Raw genomic sequence first — 6,806 nt, forward strand, 5'->3', positions numbered from 1 at the left:
GCATGGTGGGGGCTGCAGTAGGGGTGAGCTTCCCAACAGGCAGGTGAAAAAGGAGTAGAAAGGGGTGAAGAGGAGGAGTATGGAGACGGAGGAGAGGGAGAAGGGGGAGGGGAGGACGGCGACAGGCAAAGAGGTGAGGGAGGTGGCAAACAAGAAGATAGGTGAAGGGAAAGGTGAGGGAGGGGACGGGGCGGAGGAGGTGAGGGGTACCCGAGAGTGAGAAGGTGAGGGCGTCCAGGGCTGACGCAGGGCCCCGTGGTCAGAGTCTTGCTGCTGAAGCCCCCAGGACCGTGTCCTACTGGTGCCTGGCCTTGAGTTTGCTCCTGGGTAGAAGTGCAGCCCCCATGTGAGTTTGTGGTTGGCGTCCCCACACAAGACAGCGGCTGCATGGGGCCCCCCGCAGGCAGGGTGGCGCCCCTATCTCTGAGCCCCCACCCCCAGGCCCCCCAGCTCCTTGGCGCCTGGCTGTGCAGACGCCGGGAACATGAGGGAACAGCTCTTGGAAATAAGGCTGGGGTCCTGGCCCTTCCCAGTGCTCGGAGCAGCCAGGAAACGCAGGAAATGCCTGGCCTCCTGACAAAGACCAGAGAGCAAGGCCTGAGATTCCCAGCCCTGTGCTCGCTCGGGCCTTCCCTAGTGTCCTGGCCCGCATGGACCCCAGCTGCCCTGACTCTGGGCCCACAGCATGATGCCGTCCCCACGAGCTCAGCTCCCGTGGATTCCCCACTGGTCCCGTGTGTCTGGGCTCCCCTTTGGGCCCTCCGCCCCTCCCGCCCGACGGTACAGGGGACACGGGGCTGGGCCCTCAGGTTTCTGGGGACAAGGGACTTCTGGTGCTACAAGGGGGATAGTCCTGGGCCAGCTGGGCGGGTGGGCACCACGGCATGCAGTTGGGTGAAGGCGTTTTTCAAAGACCTGGCGGATGGCGCCCTTGGGGTCCCCTGAGTGCCTCTGCCATCCCCTGGAGGCTCTCACAGTCGGCGGACAGCGCTCATGGGCAGGCCGCATCCATCTCCAGGCTGCCGGCTGGTTTGACTCACCCAAGTGGGTTTTGCCGGTGGGATGAAGGAACCCATCCATTAGGTGTCAAGAGTCAGGTCTATAAACGGCCTTTATTATAAACATCCGTCTCCGCGGGAGCTTTGCAAAGCTGGGCCTTGGAAGATGAAAGGCCGGCTTCCCGGGTGGTGGCGGGATGGCCATGTGGGCACCGCAGGTGGCCAGAGGGGCACTGAGGGCCGCCAGGGCGTGGGAGTGGGAGGAAGGAGACAAGACTCCAGAAGCCTCTTCTGGGCAACACAGAAGACACCCCCCCCCCCACTTCCACAGGCATCGGGGTCCAGGAAAGGGAGGGCAATCGTTGGGACCCCCCGAGGTCAGGGGGCCAGTTCCTCGGGGTGCTGTGGCCTTCTCCTGGGCCCCCACACTCTCAATCTGGGGCTTCCACCTGGGGGCCTGAGGCCGATTTGGGAAAGCGAGTGCCTCTGGTTTGGAATGCGGGCAGGGTGGGGCTGCTCCTCCGCACCCACCCGGGAGAGAATGGCGGAGGCCCCTAGCGCCCCTGACTCTGTCTCCCTAGGTCTGCCCGTGGAGGTGCCCGCACCCCCGGCGCCTTGGAATGCTCAGGACAGGGTATACGTTGGGGGTGCTCGGCAGCGCACCCAGGAGGGAGTGCCTGGAGGGACCTGGGCCGGAGCAGGCGAGGCCAAGGCCGTGTGGAAGCAGGTGGGGGCAAGAAGCCACAGGCCAGAGCTGGCTCTACCAAGAGGTCGTGAGCCCGGCGCCTCGCCCAGGGCTGGGAGACAGAGGTGGCCCAGCCCTGCCGACAGAGCCCCTCCGTGGAGCTGGGGACCGCCAGGTTGGAATGTGTTTACCTTTGGCCCAACCCGATTTCCTGCTTTTTAGAAAAGAGGCTTAGAGAAGGTTGTTAGACAGGCTCCTGGCGCCCCCGCCCCCAAAGGCACTTTCAAAATGCCCCTGTGCTGGGTTAAGTGTTGGGAAGCAAACAGGGGCTTGAATTTCACTCCCAAACCCCAGGCCGGGGCGAGGGTGGGGGAGGGGGGAGAAGTCTGGGGGAAGACTTTTGAATATTGTGGAGACCCCCACTAGGTACCCAGCACAAAACTGCAGGGTCTTCACACCTGGACCCTCCCACAGCCGTGCTTCTGTGGAGGAGGGTGTAGGCTGAGCAATTGCCAACTCATCCAGTTTGGAGAAAACAGAACTTAACGCGTGTGTGTGTGTGTGTGTGTGTGTGTGTATGCATGTATACCTGTGTGTCCCTGTGTGTGTCCACGTGTGTGTGCATCTCTCAGCATGTCCCCGTGGACCTGTGAGCAGTGGGTCAGCCTTGTAGCTGTGTGCTCGTGGGGTGTGCAGCCCTAAGCGTCCCCCTGTCCTGGCGGTGTGTGTCCACAGTTGTCTGGCTGCAGCTGTGAGTGAGCGTCTCTAACCGTGCTGTGGTGCTGAAGACATGCCCAGGGGGCCCTGTCCTGTTTGGGGTGCTCTTCAGGGCCTGCTGGCTTTCGTGTGGTCTGGCACCTTGTGGGGCCAGTGTCCCCGGGAGGGTGGACATCTGAGCCTGGCTGTGTGTCTTGTGCCTTTCTGTGGGGCCTGGATTGAATGACCCAGGAGCCCACTTTCAGGCAGGGATTATGGACACATCTGGGGCGGGGTGGAGTCAGGACACTTGTTATACCACCCAATGGGGGCAGAAAAATCCAACAATACAAGGGAAGTGAAACCCCTTAAGCAGGCTACCTTGATGTTTGGGGTCTGACCACAGTGCACCCTGGGAAGTCTCAAAAACAGGGCTGGCCTGCTGGCCCCACCCAGGCTCCCAGGAAGACTAAGGGTCTCCCTCCTCCCAGAGCCCGGTGATGTCTGAGCACAGAGTACAGGGGCAGTGGTCCACTTGGCCCTCGACAGCCGGGGGGCAGGAGGCTGAGCTGCTGGTTAGTGCCGAGACCCTACGCCCCACCTAGCTCACAGCGCTCTCCTTTCTCTTCTCCATGTCCCTCTTGTCTTCAGGGTCCACACATGTGTGTTGTACCTGACAAGTCCCAAAGAGCCCAAGCCCCCAGCGGAGATTGTGTGACCCCTACAAGGGAGATGGAAGGTTCTAGAAGGAGCATGGCCAGCAGTGGCCTCCCCTAAGGCTGTGGTGGCCGCTCTAGGCCACGGCCCAGGCCGCCCCTGTGGCTCCTTCCCTGCTCCTCTCCTCTCTCCAACCCCCTTCCAGCACACTCCCCAGCCTGCATCTGGGGACACGGTTGGCCCTTCTCCAGGGGTGAGGGGAACCAAGGGGGCCCCTTCCTGGAAGCCCACCTGCAGGCCGGCTTGCTGGGAAAGGGCCTGCTCCTTGGCGGCCCCCACCCGCCAGAGCTGTTTCCTGGAAGCGGTCACTGTGGATATTCTGTTCCTTGTCAGCACCGTGCTTGCAGAAAGCAGACACTGGGCCCTTGTCCTCTGGGAGCCCGCGCTCCATCACCGAACACCTGGCCGGACACAGGCGGGCAGCCGGGTCCGCGGGGAGCGGCGCGGGCCTGCGGCTGGACCAGTAAACAAACAGGGGCGCCAAGCGCAGGGGCCCCTGGTCCCCACTTCTGCCTCACGCCTCCACGCAATAGCAGGCGCCGAGGCCCAGCGGGGGCCCGGCCTGCAGAGCTGGGAGGCAGCTGTGAGCGCAGAGCTGAGGGCACGATGCAGACCCCCAGGGCCGTCGGGGAGGCAGGCCATGGGCTCCCACGCTTTGCAGAAACCCATCTGCCTGGGTGGAAGACTCCGTGGGAGAGCCCAGGGAGCTGGGGCCAGATGAGGAGGGGCGGTAGGTCAGGGGCCAGAAGCCAGGCAAAAGCTCTTACCCTGAGCAGGGTAGGAAGAGAGGCCCCCAAGGGTTTGGAGGGTGGGGGTGACCTGACCGCTGGTATGCAGCCCAGAGGGTGGGAAGGAGGAAGGAGAGGACACTGAGACGGGAAGACCATTCCTCGGGTTCAAGGCTTTCTGGAACGAGGGGTAGAAGGAGGGAGGACAGATGGTTGGGATGCCTGGAACAGCCTGGCGCCAGCACTGACAGGGACCTGACCCTGGGGGCACTGTGCTGCCCGGGGTGGTCCCTGGCCCAGGCAAGCTGTGCAGTGGAGAGTGTCTGGCAGGATGTGGGCCTCTAGGAGCAGAGCTGAGAAGGGGACAGGGGGCAGGGGGCACAGATGGGGAAGCACTGACCAGGCAGGGGAGCACAGACCGTGCAGACAGCCCAGGGTGCGGCCTTGGGGAGCCATGATCGCCAGGGGGCCGTGGAGGATGGAGGAGTGGCCAATGGGTTAAGGGGTGCTGGGGGACAGGGCCTCGGGGGCCACACGTCAGAGGAAGAGCGCAGGCCTGGGGTACGAGCCCTCCCCCCCGCCCATCCACTACCTCTCACGTGCAGGCAGTGAGGCTGGGGGGGACGTGCAGGAGACGGGCCCAGGGAGAAGCCAGGGGCCCCTTGGGTTTCTTCAGGTGGCTTTCAGATCACTCCCCATGCGTGGCAGGGCCCACGGAATGCAGAGAAGCACACACAGAGCCCCCCAACCCCCGCCCCAAGCTCCCCATTGGTTGGCGGTGATATCACTCCTGTGTCAACACCCTACAGCTTCCCGGCCAGCGAGGTTTATGGAGCGGGACCGGACCCACCCGGGCCTCCGCCCGGGCCCCACCCTGGCCCACACACTGGCCCACTGTTCTGGGGTCTGGAGGGGAGGCCACATCATGGCGTCCTGGTGCTGTCTGCTGCTCCACTCACCCCCAAGTCCCTGGCATCCCTACTAGAGAGCGTGGGGGGCTGCGGGCCCGGCTTCCACTCCTCCTCCCTCTGGAAGAGGCCCGGAGGCCCTGGGGCCCAGGACTGTGGCTTTGGGGGGCACAGAGTGGCCTCTAGGACGGGTCCCAGGCTGAGCGCTGCAGAGGGGGCTCCAGTGGGTCCCTCCAAAAATGCTCCAGCCCTCTGCAGACCTTGGAAAAGGCAGAAAGGGCCTCCCTTCCTCTCCCCAGCTCTGGCTGACAGCAGTCCTGAGACTGTGGGCCTTTGGTCAGAGGGGAGGACAGGAGAGCTGCCATTGTGACACCCCTGCCCACCCAGCCTGGCGACACCCCTGGGAGCAGGGACGTTCATGCCAGGCCTCCCAGGGCCTCCTCTGGGGGCAGATATGCCCCGAAAGCCCCCATCTCCGGGAGGGTGGTGGGAGGTCCCGGCCGGGGCCGGGCAGGCTGGGTGGCCCAAGACCCTTGCTTATCAGAACCTTGCATGTGATGAGGACCCAGGAGGGTTTTCTCCACGACAGAAGGCCCCAATCTCTGCCAGGCTGTAGGGACCCCAGAGAGGCCCAAAGGCTGGAGGCCTGGCGTTGGGAATAGGCACTTCCGGCCGTCAGCGTGTGCTCCTCCCAGAGTCCATCGGCCTGGCTGTGGGGGGCTCTGCTTTTAAGTTTTTGCCGTTGTGAGGGATGGTCTGCCCAGAATAGCAAAGTAGGCCTGAGCAGGAGGGTCTGGGTTCAGGGGGCTCTCCTCTCCTGGGACCTGTACCCTAGTGGGGTGGAGACCCTTAGGACGCCCTGAAAGACAGCAGGTCCCTGTGTGCGGTCTGGGCCAGGCCCGAGAGCCCCTAGCCTACGGGTTGTGGACAGGGTGGGTGGGTGGGGAGAAGAGGGGAGGGAAGGGGCTCGCTGCCCTTTGCCTTGTTTCCATCCTTAGCTCTGTGTTCATCGACCTCTGTCACCAAGGACGGGGTTGATGAAGCAGAGAACAGAGCTCCCCGGGCCTCCAGGAGGGCCCCTGCTGGCCGCCACCAGCCCACGCCAAGCTCCCCTTGGCTGCCTGCGTCATCAACTTCTGTCACCAAGGAGAGGGGTGATGAAGGAGGGAACAGAGCCCCCTGGGCCTCCAGGAGGGCCCCTGCTGGCTGCCACCAGCCCAGGCCAAGTTCCCCTTGGCTGCCTGCGTCATCAACCTCTGTCACCAAGCAGGGGGGTGATGAGGGAGAAGACAGAGCCCCCTGGGCCTCCAGGAGGGCCCCTGCTGGCTGCCACCAGCCCAGGCCAAGCCACCCTTGGCTGCCTGCGTCCTGTCTGCCTTTCTGCTGTGTCCCTTCCCTCCCACAGCCCTATTGGGGCTGTCCCCTGCCCAGGCCTCAGACCCCAACCCCTGCCCATCCCTTTGTCTCATTGTGGCCCCACGGTGGTCTCCACTGGTCAGAGCTGCAGCCCATGTCTGTCCCGCACCCAGTATCCTTCCCATTGCCCAGCGACCCCCGGAAGCAAAGCCCCCCATCCGGAGCTATGAGCCTGGGGCTTTGGGTCCCTGTTGCCCCCCGTCCGAGGGTGAACAACCTCACCCTGGGACTTGGGGCAGAGGGCATGTGTGCCAAGAGTGGCCCCCAAGGGACACGTGGCTGTTTGCAGTTCGGGAAGCAGCCGAGATAAAGCGGCTGTTTTCCCAGTGGGCGCAGAGCCAGAGGGGGCCGGGGGGCAGAGGGGGTCAAGGCCAGGCCGCTGCCTCAGACTCCCTTCCCAGACTGCTTGTCTGCAGCCTGTCCCCTCTTCTGCACGGAGCACGGGGGCCCAGGAGGGGGGGACCATTGCACAACCAGCCCCCTGTGTTTGGTGATCCCGCCAGATCAGCTCAGTGGCGGCACAGGGCTTAGCACCCCGTCGCTCTCTCCCAGATGAGACAGTCGCCCTCCCATCTGCTCCCCAGAGCCCCCAACCCAAGCAGGCGGCCAAGAGGGTCCCAGGGTTGTAGCCTCCCCCATGTGGGACCCCAGCATATGA

Source organism: Diceros bicornis, chromosome 31, assembly GCF_020826845.1.
Source record: "Diceros bicornis minor isolate mBicDic1 chromosome 31, mDicBic1.mat.cur, whole genome shotgun sequence".
NCBI classification, from domain to species: Eukaryota; Metazoa; Chordata; class Mammalia; order Perissodactyla; family Rhinocerotidae; genus Diceros; species Diceros bicornis.